The following is a 16198-nucleotide window of genomic DNA, read 5'->3' as shown; positions in this document are numbered from 1 at the left end:
TCTTTATTTGCAGATAACATGATCTTATACATAGAAAATGCTAAAGGGGATGCCCCTGGTGGGAAGTCTCTGGTTAAGATTTCCCAAACAACAACAGCTAAAGAACCACACTAAAAACCTATTGTGAATGCACTATAGCCTCCCAGACTCCTCTGTCAATGGAATTTTCCAAGCAAGTATACTGGAGTGCATTGTTATTTCCTACTCCAGGGTATCTTCCCAACCCAGGGATTGAACCAGCATCCCTTGCATCTGCTGCATTGGCAGGCAGTTTCTTTACCTTTGCGCCACATAATGGGGATATGTCCTGAATTCATGGATTGGAAGGCAGTATTATTAAGATGGCAACACTGAGCCTTCCCTGGTAGCCCAGTGATTAAGACTCCTTGCTTCCAATGCAGGGATGAAGGTTCCATCCCTGGTCAAGGAATTAACATCCCACGTGCTGGATGGCATGAGAAAAAAAGAAAGTCCCCAAAGCAATAACGCAATCTAAGGACCCAATGTAATCTCTATCAAAATACCAAATAAGATGAAACAAAAGCCCAGTCCTTACTTGCAGAATGGAAGACATGACTCTAAACCTCATAGGGAATCACAAGGGACCCCACATACCAAAACAGTCTTGGAAATGAACACGGTTGGAGGATTCACACGTCTCGATTTCAAAGCTGACTTACAAAGCCACAGTAATCAGAACAATATGGTGCTGCCATAAAACAAGAGTAGATGCAGAGTCCAGAAATAAGCCTATCCATCAATGGCCAGTTGATTTTTGATGAGAGAGCCAAGTCCATTCAATGGCAGAAAGAGCTGTCTCTTCAATAAACGGTGCTGGAACAGGCAGCTACCCCCTTGCAAAAGTCTGAAGTTGTACCCTTTACATCATACCATATACAAACTTTAAACCATCAAAGTCCTAAATGTAAGGACTAAAACTAGAAAACTCTTAGAAGGAAATACTGGGCTAAATCATTATGACTTGACTTGATGATGAGTTCTCAGGACACCAAAAGCACAGGCAACAGAAGAAGAAAACAGGAAAACTGACTTCATCAAAATTAGAGATTTTGTGCATCAAAGGACGCTATCAAGAGAATGAAAAAACCCACAGAATGGGGAAAGTATTTGCAAATCATATAACTGGTAAGGTCTAGATTCAGAATCTACCAAGACTCCTATAAGCCCCCTGTCCCCAGCAGGGCTCCCACAACTTGACAGAAAGACAGTCCAAAATAAAGATGGGCACACCTGGAGAAGGAAATGGCAATCCACTCCAGCATTCCTGCCCGGAGAATCCCCAAGGACAGAGGAGCCTGGCGGGCTGCAGTCCACGGAGTCACAAAGAGTCAAACATGACTGAGCAGGCACGGGCACGTCATGTTACATAAAAACGGGGAAGTGCTGCTAGTTAGCGAGGCAACAAGGATGCTGGAATAGGGGTCCTCTGGTTCCTACACCCAGCGTTCTGTCCTGGACGGTGGTATTGAATGTGTTATGTAATGATGAATCCTTAATTAGCAACAAGCAGTTCTTGAAAAAAAATTTTTTTTATTCATTTATTTATTTTGTCTGTGCTGAGTCTTTGCTGCTGCACGTGGGGTTTTCTCAAGCTGCAGCAAGTAGGGGCTACTCTCTAGTTCCCCAGCGCCAGCTTCTCATTGCTGCGGCTTCTCTTGTTTCGGAGCACAAGTTCTAGGGCCACACTGGCTTCAGTAGCTGCAGCTACTGGACTCTGGAGCACAGGCTCAATAGCTGTTCAGTTCAGTCGCTCAGTCCTGTCTGACTCTGAGACCCCACGGACTGCACAATGCCAGGCCTCCCTGTCCATCGCCAACTCCCGGGAAGCTTACTCAAACTCATGTCCATGGAGTCGGTCATTCCATCCAACCATCTCATCCTCTGTCGTCCCCTTCTCCTTCCGCCTTCAATCTTTCCCAGCATCAGGGTCTTTTCAAATGAGTCAGCTTTTCACATCAGGTGCCCAAAGTATTGGAGTTTCAGCTTCAGCATCAGTCCTTCCAATGAATATTCCAATAGTTGTCATATATGTTTATATATTAGTAAGCATTTTGGGGAGAAGGCAATGGCGACCCACTCCAGTACTCTTGCCTGGAAAATCCCACGGACGGAGGAGCCTGGTAGGCTGCAGTCCATGGGGTCGCTAAGAATCGGATACGACTGAGCGTCTTCATTTTCACTTTCCACTTTCGTGCATTGGAGAAGGAAATGGCAACCCACTCCAGTGTTCTTGCCTGGAGAATCCCAGGGACGGGGGAGCCTGGTGTGCCGCAGTCTATAGGGTCGCACAGAGTCGGACACGACTGAGCGACTGAACAACAGCGAGGTTGAGGCCAGAGCCAGGCCTTGTCCGTCAGTAAATGGGAACAGGCGCCCTCTGGCGGCCGTGTGCAGGAATCGCCAGAGGGCGGTGAGGGCGGTAGCGGGGAGCGTCCCTTGAGGAAGACGGTGAAGAGTCCAGGCGGGGGACTATGGCGACTGCGGTGACTGCAGGACCAGGGTGGTAACTGCGGGAGGAGCCAGAAGTGATTGGATCAGGGTGCCTGTCGGAGATCAGACCATCAGGATTTGCCGAAGTGTTAATTCACACCCCTACCAGCCACATATGGGGGGAGAAAGGGAAATAAAATAGGACTTCCTCAGCTCAACATTCTTTTATGAGATTTTTTTTTTCATGCTGCGTTGTGTTAGTTGGCTCATTGAAAACTTCAACTTGCTGCGTGCTGGCAGCTATTAACACAGTATTTACGTGATAATCATAACTGTTTACACTGCATTTGCATTGAATTAGGTATTATAAGTGATCTAGAGAGGATTTAAAGTAATATGGGAGGTTGAAGTCACGGTGGAAAAAAGTATTGAGGTTTGTCAAAAATTACAAATAGAACTACTCGAGGTTCCACTCCTGGGTATACCCCCCCACCACCACACACACACACACACAAAGCCTCACTAAGTGGAAAAGATACATTCACCCTGATGTACATAGCAGCATTTTTTTTTTTTTTTTACAATAGCCAAGATATGGAAGACAGAGGATGAGATACTTGGAATGGCATCACCAACTCAAAAAACATGAATTTGAGCAAGCTCAGGGAGTTGGTGATGGACAGAGAAGCCTGGCATGCTGCAGTCCATGGGGTCGCAAAGAGTCAGACACAACTGAGCGACTGAACTGAACTGAAGATATGGAAACAATTCAAGTGTCCATCAACCAATGAACTTAGTGTTTTCAGCTTTTATTTCCAATTTAGTTTAGTTTAGGAAGTCTTTTTGGGAGGGTGTATTTTGTTTTTTTATTTTGTCTTTCCTTGCTGGGGTGCTGATTTTTTTCTTTCTTTTTTTTTTTTCACAGGTCAACTTTTTGATTTGGAATAACTTCGTATTTACAAAGAGAATTTGCAGAGCTAATACAGAGTTCCTATACCCTTCAACCCAGCTTCTCTTAATGTAAACATCTTAATAACTATGGTGTATTTGTCAAAACTAAGAATTAACGAAATGCAGGCTTTATTTGAATGTCATCAATTTTCCCACAATTGTCCTTTTTCTGTTCTGAGATCCATCCAGAATGCCACATTGCATATAGTCATCCTATGTCCTTAGTTTTCTTCAATTTGTGAGCTTTCTGTTTTCTCTTGTCTTTCCATGACCTTGACAGTTTGGGAGGATATTGGTGGAGTATGTTGTGGAATGACCTTCAGCTTCAGTTTGTCTGACATTTTCTCATGAAGACTCCACAGCCAGAAATTGGGGGAGAAAATGTTCTATTGCTTAACCTGGGTGGTGGTGGCTAAAGAGTTTGTTTCATACTTATTTCTTAAACAGTACATGGTAGGCTGAAACATGTCCTAAGTGGGATTCAAGTCTAAGCCCTGGAACCAGCCAATTTACCTTATATAACAAGAACAAAAAAAAGATTATTGCAAATCTGATTAAATTAGGCCTTAAGATAGGTGATTATCTGGGAAGATTCTTTTTGTTTTTTTAAAGATGTATTTATTTTATATTTTGGCTGGGATGGATCTTCGTTGTTGCACGTCGCTTTCTCTAGTTGCGGCAAGCAGGTGTTGCAGAGCATAAGCTCTGGGTGCAAGGGCCTCGGTAGCGGCAGTGCATAGGCTCAGTAGTTCCGGCTTGCAAGCTCTAAAAAGTGGGCTCCGTAGTTGTGGCACACGGGTTAGCTGCTCCATGGCAGGTGGGATCTTCCCACACCAGGGATAGAACCAATGTTTGCATTGCATTGCAAGGCGATTCTTAACCACTGAACCACCTGGGAAGCCCTGGGCAACAGGCAAGTCCTAAATGCAATCAGGTGTATCCTTTTACAAGAGAAGCAGAGGCATATTTGACACACACGGAAGAGAACGTGATGTAAAGATGGAGCAGAGAGAGATTTGAAGATGCTGGCTTTGAGCATTGGAGTCATGTGGCCCCAAGCCAAGGATTGCTCATAATTATTGAAAACTGGAGGAGATAAAGAAGAACAGATTCTCCCTTAAGAGCCTCTGGAGGGATCAAAGCCCTGCCCACACTTTGATTTCCTTTTTTTTTTTTTTTTCAGTTTTATTTACTTATTTATATTTGGCCACAGCAAGTAGGCTTTTACTTCCCTGACCAGGGATCAAACCCATGCCCTCTGCAGTGGAAACATGGAGTCTTAATCACTAGACAGCCAGGGAAGTCCCTACACCTTGATTCTGACCTGGTGACTCTCATGTTGGACCTCTGGCTTCCAGAACTGTGAGAGAATAATTTCTTTTCATTTTAAGGCACCCAACTAATAGTAATTTGGTCCAGCAACCAAACATTTCAGTTTTATTCGTGTGCTATGTGTTTATGTTATATGTCTGCATGAAAGGTTTAAAAATTAACCTAACAGCTTTCCCTTTTCTTTCACTGACAAGAGTAATGTAGACAATTCTTTGGGGAGATCTTTCTCAATCCATTAGCCCATACCACCTCCATTTGATAAGGCAAATGGATTTTAACCTCAGTTGAACTTTCTCCTGCTGGATATTTCAAAATAATGATGCTCTAATTTACAGCCCTGTCTGGCATGGTTAAAGCAGCCGCCAACTAGCCTGGATACCTTAAAAGAGCAAAATGAATTGAACAGAGTACCCAATACACCCTGCACCTCATTGGTCTAAGGGACATATTTTATTTTTATTTCATTTTATTGCACTGTGTGGCATGTAGGATGTTAGGTCCCCAACCAGGGATCAAGCCCTCACTCCCCTGCGTTGAAAGTGCAGAACTTTAACCATGGGATCATGAGGGAAGGCCTAAGGGGCACGTTTTAACATCTCTGAGGTAGAGATGTATCTTATAACCCTTGGGATTGTATAGATTTTTATTGCCTGCATGTGTGTGGACATCAAAGTTCCAGACTTTACAGTACTGGGTGGAGATCAGCAGCCTGGAAAAAAAAAATCCCTGAAGTGATACTGAAACTCACTTTAGGAAGCAGGGTTGTGGGGAAGATGAAGATAGCTGGTGAATCCGACGTGTTTAGTGGCAAACCCAACCCTAGTCCCTATTTTATACATTTCAGTGAGAATCTAGTAGAGTGAGAGTTGTTACTGAGAGTGGTATGGGCGAATGGACTGAGAAAGGTCTCCCCAGAAGGGTGACGTTTGAACCAGATCATGATGGAGATGACTCCTCCAGGCAGGGGAATGCTGGTGGCTGAGGACAGCTGACTACCAAGAATGTGTGTTCCCCTCGCATAGTGCCCACGGAGAGACTACATTTCCCAGCCTTCCTTGCAAGACGGTTCGGTCATGTGACTAGTTTCTGACCAATGGAATGGAAGCAAGAGCGCCCTGCTCCACTTCAGGTCTGCTTAGTAAAAATGTGTGTCCATCTCTCTTCTCCACCTGCTGTTTGGATGTGGGTGCCAGTGCATCAGTTATGCTGTGTAACAAATTATCCCCACCCCAATTCCTCTTAAAATTGGAGCTTTATTTTTAAAATGTCAAATAACAAACATTTACTACCTCATGTGGTGTCTGAGGGTCAGGAATTCAGAACAGCTTCAGCTGGGTGGTTCTGACTCAGGCTTTCTTATGAGGTTTCAGTCAAACCGCAGTCATCTGAAGGCTCAGTGGGGCTGGAGGAGTCCGTTCCAGGCTCACTCATGGGGCTGTTGGCTACAGGCCTCACTTCTCTGTCTGACGGAGTCTCTCTAGGCTATTGGGTGTCCTTGGAACCTAGTATAAGAGCAAAGAACAAATCTGACTCCATATTGGACTTGTTTCTTTTACTTTAACCTTTGTGTTTTTTGCTTTTACTACAAGCTAATCACTACAGGGATGTTTCCTGTAAGGATAAATTATACAACTCGGGGAACACTTCCTCCCAGGTAATGAGTGTTAAGCTAATATATCTTTAGTTATTTTAAAAATATCTCATTGTGATCTACGTTTTTGTTTGACTTATTTATTCAGTAGTTGTGACACGCAGTCTCTAGAGCACTGGGTCAGTGCCTGTGGTGCACACACTTAGTTGCTCCACAGCATGTGGAATCTTCCCAGACCAGGGATCCAACTTGTCAACTGCAAACTGGCGATTCCCACGGGAATTTGTTGTTGTTCACTTGCTGGCCAGTGCTCTTGGCGAATGCCAGTGTGTCGCTGACACATGTTAAGACGACAGAATTGGGCTTCCTTGGTTGTTTGGTGGTAAAGAATCCGCCTGCCAATGCAAGAGACACGGGTTCCATCCTTGATCTGGGACGAGCCCACATGCCTCGGAGCAACCCAGTCGGTTGTTGTTCATTTGCTCAGTTGTGTCTGACTCTTTGCGACCCCATGGACTGCAGCACACCAGGCTTCCCTGCCCTTTGCTATCTCCCAGAGTTTGCTCAAACTCATGGCCATCGAGTTGATGATGCCATCCAACCATCTCATCCTCTGTCGCCCCCTTCTCCTCCTTCCTTCAGTCTTTCCCAGCACCAGGGTCTTTTCCAGTGAGTCGGCTCTTTGCATCATGTGGCCAAAGCATTGGAGCTTCAGCTTCGGCATCAGTCCTCCCAGTGAATATTCAGGGTTGATTTCGTTTGGGATTGACTGGTTGGATCTCCTTGCTGTCCTGCTAAATCTGTGCACCCCAAGTATTGAACATGTGCTCTAGAGCCTGGGAGCCGAAACTACCAAAGTCCGCGTGCCCTAGAGCCTGTGCTCCGCAGCAAGAGAAGCCGTGGCAATGAGAAGCCTAGCACCGCAACTAGAGAGTAGCCCTCGATCGCCGAAGGTAGAGAAAAGTCCGAGCAGCAACGAGGACCTAGCACAGCCAAAATTGAATAAATGAAATCATGTATTAAAAAAAGACAGCACAGCGGCCATGAGCCTGCGTTCCTGCCCCTCTTTCACTCTGATGACTGGACTTCATATGAAAGGAAAATGAAAATTGGTGCATAAACCATTGACATTTCCGAGCTTATCAGCCTCGGTGATTCATATTGCTTTCACTAACTACAGGAATCAGTTGCCAAAGGAACAGGTGTGGAAGTTTAAAGAGAACACAGCACTCTGTGACTTTACCCTGTACATATATAACTTTGATTAAAAAATAAACATGCAGTTACACGCTAATAAAAAATAAGTATGAAAAAAGGAGAATAAAGACAACCCCACAGGGACTTCCCTGGCAGGCCAGTGGTTCAGGGGAGTGGGTTTGATCTTTGATCAGGCAACTAAGATCTCACGTGCCTCTCAGCATTGCCAAAAAGAAAGAAAGGAAACTCCACAAACCCAATAGAAGGGAGGAAGAGAAAAAATAATATTCTGGATAAACTCCAAATGGATCTAAGGTATCAATGTAAGATATGAAAGCATCAAAGCCTTTATCACCTGAATATGGAGAAAACCTTTGAACTATGACTCAAAATCCAGAAGCCGTGAAAGAAAGCACCGATACATTTAAATGCATGAAACAGGATCAAATGTTCCTCCTCTTCTCTCTCCTTTTCTTCCTGAACAATACAGCCCTAAGGCCGTTATATGAGGCAGGCAAGGTGGGGTTGAAGACAATGGCCCAGCATAGGGGCCTTGGTGGAGTAAGCAGGGTTATCTATGAGCAACTCAGCCCAGTGGGAGGATCTAAGTGGGAGACGTGCTAGAAGAGGGGGCCCTCTGGCTTGGGGAGTCAAAACCCCAGTTGGGTGATAAGGGTAGGGGTGGAAGGGTGAGGGAAGGGCCGGGTAAAGTACAGGGGAGTTGATGAAAGAAATAAATTAAGGGGATTTCCCTGGTGGTCCAGTGGTTAGGACACCACGCTCTCACTGCTGAGGGGCCAGGGGTTCAATCCCTGGTAGGGAAACTAAAGCCCATGAGCCATGAGGCATGGCAAACAACAACAACAAAAAGTTAAAAACTTGAAAGAGGAGTAGGGTATGCAAATGGCTTCAAAGTATCTCTCTACAGAGTGCTCATTAGTCACAGAGGCAGAAAGAGGAGTAACTTTGCAATTTGTAAGACTGTCCGATGCCACATTGGAGTGAAGGAAATACCAGGTCTACGCAGAGAAGGAGAAATCGGGAGCCCCTGATGTGCAATGAGAACAGACCACATCAGCAGTTTTGCTGCTGAGGAATTTGATCCGGAGGAAAACATCAGACAAACTCCCAGTGAGGGAGATTACACGAGATAACTGGCTTCCAGTCTTCAAAAATGTCAAGGTCAGGAGACACCAAAGAGCTGTTCTTTGCTGGGAGAGCTGACACCAGCAGCAAGGCAGGGTTCTGAGCTTCCCTCTCCTGCCAGAAATGGTATTATTGGAGCAATTGCGTCCCAGCTGGCTCAGTGATTGAGAATCCACCTGCAAGGCAGGAGACAAGGGTTCAGTCCCTGGCTGGGAAAGATCCCCTGCAGGAGGGCATGGCAACCCACTCCAGTATTCTTGCCTGGAGAATCCCATGGACAGAGGAGCCTGGCAGGCTGCAGCCCATGGGGTTGCAAAAGACTCGGACACAACTTAGCAACTAGACAACACTGGGGCGATTGGCGAGACTTGAATGAGGTCTGAAGACTCTGGGATAGTAAGCTGTTATTCTGCGGTTGCGCTGTGGTTCTTAGGAGAATGACTGTAAGAAATACAAGTTCCGGCATGTTATTAGCGTGATGATGAGACGTCAAGTGACTGAATTACGTGCACATGGTTCTGGAAAGTAAGAGCTGCTTGTACTGTACTTCCACCATGAGGTGTAAATTTGTGATTGTGTCCAAGTTGAGAAAAATATTGTTTTCTTTTTCTTAAAGAACAAACCTTGTGTGGCAAATGAAAACACCTTAAGCGAAACTCAAAAGGTAAATAACAAATGGGGAGATGTATTTACAACTCGTATGGATTTCTAATATGCAAAGAACTATGGAAATCGTTTCTGCTAGGACTCCACGCTCCCAATGGAGGGGACGGTGTTTGATCCCTGGTCAGGGAACTAGATCCCATTCACTGCAACTAAGAGTTTGCATGCCACAACTAAAGATCTTGCTTGCTCCAATTAATACCCGGCACAGCCAAATCAAAAAAAAAATCAGTATGAGAAAGACCAACAACCCATTACAAATACAGGCAAAAGATAAATACACAAAGTTCCCTGAAAAAGGAAATTAAAATGGCTTGTAAATCTATGCAAGGATGCTTGACCTCATTGACAAAAAGAGAAATGCAAACAACTAAATACCATTTCTGTGTTTCCGAGTGTCAAAAATCCTAAAGTCTGATAACACACTTTATGGGGGAAAGGAATGCATGGATTACGGGTAAGTATACAAACTCATGCTACTTTTATAGAGGGTAATTTGGCAATATCTGTAATACTACAACTGGATTTATCCTTTGATTTGGTCATCCTGTTTTGGAGGATTTAGCTTACAAGCTGGCTATATGTATATGCGTGTGTGTGTGTGTGTATGTATGTTTTATATAGATATACATCAAATAAAGTTTTTACAAGGTTGTAAATGGTTCCATTCGTTGATGTGGCAGGTGATTAGAAACAGCTCAAGTATCCGTCAAAAGGAAGCAGATTTATGGTACATGTAAGCAGTGTAATTCTATGTGGCTGTATAAAAGATGAAAAGCTCTCTAGGTATCCATACAGAAAGAGCTCCAACATATAGTGATAGGTGAAAAAAAATCAGGGGCCAAAAAGGATTCTTAATATTTGGGGTGTTTTATGAGAAAAAGGGACTTCCCAGGTGGCGCTAGTGGTAGAGAACCTGCCTGCCAATGCAGGAAACGTAAGAGACAAGGGTTCAAACCCTGGGTGGGGAAGATCCCCTGGAGAAGGGCATGGCAACCCACTCCAGTATTCTGGCCTGGAGAATCCCATGGACAGAGGAGCCTGGTGGGCTACAGTCCATGAGATCACAAACAGCTGGGCTAAATCACCATGGGAGCTCTGGTCCACATCCTGACGTGTTCAAAAATACTGATTCTTGACATTACATTGTTAGGCTGGGCATGAAAATGAAGGATCACATTTTATTTCCTTGTGGTCATGACCAGCACTGTTCCACTTTATCTTGAAGTAATACTTGCTGTGTAAAAGTCTGAGGCCATGCTTCTTTTAGTTTCTCCTGGTAAGTTACATTTAGTAGTTCTTTTTTTTTTTCAATTTGACTGCCTGGGCTCTGTCTCAGCACATAGTGGTTGTGCTTGAAGGATCTTTACGTTGAGGTGCACGGACTCTCTTGTGTCTTCAGTCGTTTCAGCACTTGGGCTTAGGTGCATGTGAGATCTTAGTTCTCCCTACCAGGGATCAAACCTACATCGCCTGCATTGAAAGGTTGACTCTATCTCTAAGCCACCTGGGAAGCCCACTGCAAGTCCTATTTTGTTCTTTTCTAAACCTGCCTGATCTTTTAATAATGCCGTGACTTTCCTCATTTCTGATCCTTTTTTTGTTTTAAGTCTTTAAATATTTGAACATATTCATTTTGCAGTTGTTAATATTGTCCATCTTAAGCTTTCTTAGAAAGATAAGCTATGACTTCAACAGTAACCAAAGGCTTTCAATCAAACTGAAACCCCGGACCAGGTTTCTTGGTCTGCTGAGGAAAACAGAAACCTCTCCAGGTATTTAAAATACAGGGAATTTATTAAGGGGAATTGGCTACACACATACTAAGAGGCTGGAAGAACCAGACATGATCCTTGAGGTAATAGGGGCAATTATGACCAGAAGTAGCTCAGATTTCTGGGGCTGTGGGTTCCCCGGTGGCTCAGATGGTAAAGAATCTTCCTGCAATGCTGCAGCCCCAGGTTCTGTCCCTGAGTAGGGAAGATCCCCTGGAGGAGGAAATGGCTACCCACTCCAGTATTCTTGCTGGAGAAATTCATGGACAGAGGAGCCTGGCGGGCTACAGTCCATGGGGTCACAAAGAGTCAGACAGGATTGACGGACCTATATCAACACATCTGGGGCTGTAGGAGCTCAGAGGATAGGTACAACTGTCTACCAATCCAGGGTTGAACTCAAACCTCTGAGCAGGGGGCTCCAGGCAGCTGGTGCTCTGGCCCATGGATGATAATACCTCTGTCCAAAGAAACTGAAAGTCTCCGTGCAGCCAGCTGTAGATGGACGTGCCGGAAGTAACCGGTAGCACGAGCCCTTGTTGCCTGTGGCTGCTGGTGAGATGCAGACTGGAGCTCGGAGCAGGTGAAAGGAAGTTCCTTAGGCTCTCCTCTTGCCTCCTGCTCTCCTGCCAGGTCCTTCCTGCCTCTCTGGTCGGTTGTCTGAAGGGATCACAGAATGAGAAGGTGAGATTCACGCTGCAGAGCCCGCGGTGCAGCCTCCCCAGAACAAACGGAGGGAAAAGTCTCACCCTGTGTGCAAAACAAAGAGGAAATATTCCACACATTTAATGGGATAGGCTCCAGGACAAACAGCCGCTAAATAATCTTGGCTATTAAACTGACAACGACTCTTGGGACATGTTGTTCAGGCTGTTCTACAAGGCGGTGACACTCTGAACAAACAGTGGTGGGAAGTAAATCAGGATCACCCAAGTCAGTTTCCTAATTCTGGCGGTCATGTGGTCACAACAAAGTCTAATTGTCCTGGAACTCAGGCTTGGTGTGAGTCAATTTTGGAAGAGACCCCAGGCCTGAATCTTCAGCCATCAAAACTGTTAACCCAGGTGGTAGACAAGCAAAGCTGAACTTTCTGGTAGGTAAGAAACATCACAGGTAAGTATCAAGACTGTGGAATTAGGACTTCGCTGGTGGTCCAGTGGTTGAGAATCCGCCTGCCAATGCGGGGGACGTGGGTTTGATCCCTGGTTGAGAAGCAGATCTCACATGCTCTGGGCAACTAAGCTCCAGTAGCCTGAGGCTACTGAGCCTGAGCTCTGCAACACGGAAAGCCCGAGGGCCTCTGGGAAGACCCAGTAGAGCCCAAATACGTAAAATAAATTTTAAAAGGTTGTTGAATCAAAATCTTTGATCAAAATTGAAGCACCGAGGAAACACATGTATATCCATAATATAAATATGACATAAAAATATTTGCAACCAGTTTTAAAAAATCAATTTCTTTTTGGTTGCTTTGGGTCTCCGTTTCTGAGCGCGTGCTTTGTCTAGTTGCGACCACTGGGGACTCCTCTCTAGTTGTGGTGCTGAGGCTTCTCATTAGAGTGGCTTCTCTTGTTGCAAAGCATGGGCTGAAGAGAGCAGGCTCAGTGGTTGTGACCCGTGGGCTAAGTTGGCTTCTGAGATCTTCCTGGACCAGGGATCGAAGTTGAGTCCCCTGTATTGGCAAGCAGATTCTTAACCACTGAAGTTCCCTTAACCACCAGGGAAGTCCTGCAACCAGCTTAATGTAAGCATACTGATGAATATGATCATCACTGTTCTATTTGTGGGTCTTAAAGGTCCATCTAGTCAAGGCTATGGTTTTTCCTGTGGTCGTGTATGGATGTCAGAGTTGGACTGTGAAGAAAGCTGAGCACTGAAGAATTGATGCTTTTGAACTGTGGTGTTGGAGAAGACTCTTGAGAGACCCTTGAACTGCAAGGAGATACAACCAGTCTATCCTAAAGGAGATCAGTCCTGGATGTTCATTGGAAGGACTGATGCTGAAGCTGAAACTCCAATACTTTGGCCACCTCATGCGAAGAGTTGACTCATTGGAAAAGACCCTGATGCCGGGAGGGATCGGGGCAGGAGGAGAAGGGGACGACAGAGGATGAGATGGCTGGATGGCATCACTGACATGAGTTTGGGTAAACTCCAGGAGTTGGTGATGGACAGGGAGGCCTGGAGTGCTGCGATTCGTGGGGTCGAAAAGAGTCGGACACGACTGAGCGACTAAACTGAACTGAAGGTATTTACAGTGCTTATGAGAATCTGCTATATTAGACTTGTGAATATATGCTCCAGATGATATTATTCTGGGCTGCTCTTGCCTTCTGAGAGGGACGGCATTCTGCCTAGGGAATGTTTCTCTCTTTCAATAAACCTGCTTTCACTTGGAAAAATAGAAAGATTGTATGACTCTTGTGCTTCTCTTCAAAGTTCTAGGTTTATTTAAGGGACTCTGAGGTCCCAGATTTGTAAAGTTTGTTTATTAAATTTGCAATCCTTGTTCAAATGTTTTGGGAAGTCTGAAATTGTGAAACTGGCGGCTTGCTATTTTTAGGTTTCAGAGTAGTCAGTGAACATTTAGAGGAAAGCTGATGGTTTGAAAATTAATTAATCATTACCCCCAGATCAAATAGTTGTGAATATTTGTGCCCGTATACAAAAATTCTTCTGGCATTAAAAGATATCATCACAATCGTTTCAGCAAACGGTGCTGGGAAAACTGAATGCCCACGTGCAAAAGAATGAAGTTGGACCCTAACCACTGACAAGCGTACAGTTCAGTGGCTGTCCGTGCATTCACACTGTTATGCAACCATCCCCGTCAGCCATCTTCAGAACCTGATTTCATTACTGTAACTCTGAGCCCATGAGACAACTCCCCACCCCTGCTGCCCCTGGCTGCCACCGTTCTACTTCCTGGTTCTATGAATCTGGCTATTCCAGATACCTCTTTATCAGTGCAATCATGCAGTGTGGCTTTTTTCACTTAGTAAAATGTCTTCAAGATCCAGCTGTGTTTGGCATGCTTCAGAATACCCTTCCTTTTCAAGGCTGAATAATATTCCATTGTATGCGGGTTGGTGGGGTTGTACACTTTCAGTCACATTGCGTGCCTTTGAGCCTCACCTTGAAAACCTGTCCTGTCACAGAATCAGGGAAGCCGGGGGCCCGCGTGGTGGTTCACACTTTCCACTTGGCGTGTCACACCTTTCTTGCATTTTCTTTTCCCCCTCCTGTCCCTCGTCCTCTTCTTTCACCTCTGTTCTTGCCTCTTTTTCTTTCTTTCTCTCTTTATCTTTCTTTCTTTCTTCTCTCTTCCTTTCTCTCTCCCTCTCCCTCCATCCTTCCCTTCTTTCCTTCCTTCCAATCCTTTCTTTCACAGGTGGGATGGGGAGAGGACCTGAAAATTTCTCTTTCTTCTTAGAAGCGGCATCAAAGGATGTTTGGAAAGAGGCCAGATAGCAGAGGCGGCTATAAATAGCATGGATTTGTTTGGGTTGGGGGGCTGGGAGTAACTTTTACCTGATAGAGTCTTGAACCTATAGAAAGTTTCAAGTTGCAGATAAGGAGCAACATAGGAGCAGGCGATTAAGGGGCACACACCACTGGGAATAAAACAAGTAATCTACAAGAAAATACTGTATAACATGGAGAACACAGCCGATATTTTATAACAGGAAATGAAGTCTATCCTTTAAAAACTGCGAATCACTGTCTTGCACACTTGAAACTTATATTGTACATCAACTATATCTCAATTAAAAAAAAAAGATTTGTACAAAGAACTCGTATAATCTTAACTAGGCGCCCCAAATGATCGCTATTCCTGTTCCTTTTTGCTTTTGAGAAAGCAGGCATTTATTCTCTATGTCTATATATTATTGTGTGTTTGCCTTTCCAGAAATATTTGAGAAAGCACTGGAGATACCACGCCCCTTTGTCCCAAAGTACTTTAGTGTGTATTTGCTAAGAACAAAGACATCCTGTTTAATAACCACAGCACAATACACACAGTAAAATAACCACAGCAAATGTTAACATGGATAAATGACTACTTTCTAAAGGACAGAACTCATTCAAGTGTTATCAGGAGTCTTGTTAACATCCAGGACAACACCTGGATTGCTCAGCCAACCGCATTTCCTTGTGCTGACTCTGGTCTCTGTTCATGTCAACAGTTCTCCCACCTTCTTCTTGACCTTGACATTTTCCCAGAGTCAAGGCCAGTTGGTTTAGCTGAAGGTTGCCGATTGGAGTTTGTTTGATGTTTCCCCGTGATTAGATTCGGGTTAGAGTTTCTTAATCTTCCCAAATGCCACCCCTCCCCCCAGAAAAAACAAACCATGGGAGAGCCAGTAGGAGAACAGAAGCTCACAAACAACACTTTTCACAAAACCAGCAGACAGTGGAGCTCCAGGAACCCCGAAATATGAGGGGGCGGTGGAGCCAAACCAGTGCCAGTACAGGAAGTAAAGCAAAAGTGCTGTGAATTTCCTGGGACTGCCTGGTGGTCCAGTGGTTAAGAATCCATCTTCCAGGACCTCCCTGAGGGTTCAGGGGTTATGAATCCACCTGCCAGTGCAGAGGACACGAGTTCCACCCCTGGTTCGGGAAGATTCCACCTGCTGTGGGGCAACTGAGCTCACACACCATAGAACCCGTGCTGCGCAACAAGAGAAGTCACCAGAATGAGAGGCTCGTGCACCCCAATGATGAGTAGCCCCTGCTTGCTGCAACTAGAGAAAACTTGCACACAGCAATGAAGACCCAACACAACCAAAAATATAAATAAATACAAATTGAAAAAAAAAAAAAAAGAATCCACATTATTCCAATGCAGGGGATGTAGGTTCAGTTCCTGGTTGGGGAATAAAGACCCTATATGCCGTGGGGCAGTTGAGCCCCCAGGCTGTGACTACTGAGCCCGCCTGCCACAACAGCACTGCCCCAAACGAAAACAAACACACTAGAAACCCCATACAAACAAAACAAAATTGGAAATTTCCCACCAGTCCTCACCCCTAGAGAAGAAGTTGCTCTCTTGGCTGAAAACTTGGTGAGATAATCTGAGAACAGCAGTGTG

This window comes from Capra hircus, chromosome 18 (genome assembly GCF_001704415.2).
Source record: "Capra hircus breed San Clemente chromosome 18, ASM170441v1, whole genome shotgun sequence".
Classification (NCBI taxonomy): Eukaryota; Metazoa; Chordata; class Mammalia; order Artiodactyla; family Bovidae; genus Capra; species Capra hircus.
Note: the sequence above shows the minus strand (reverse complement) of the source record.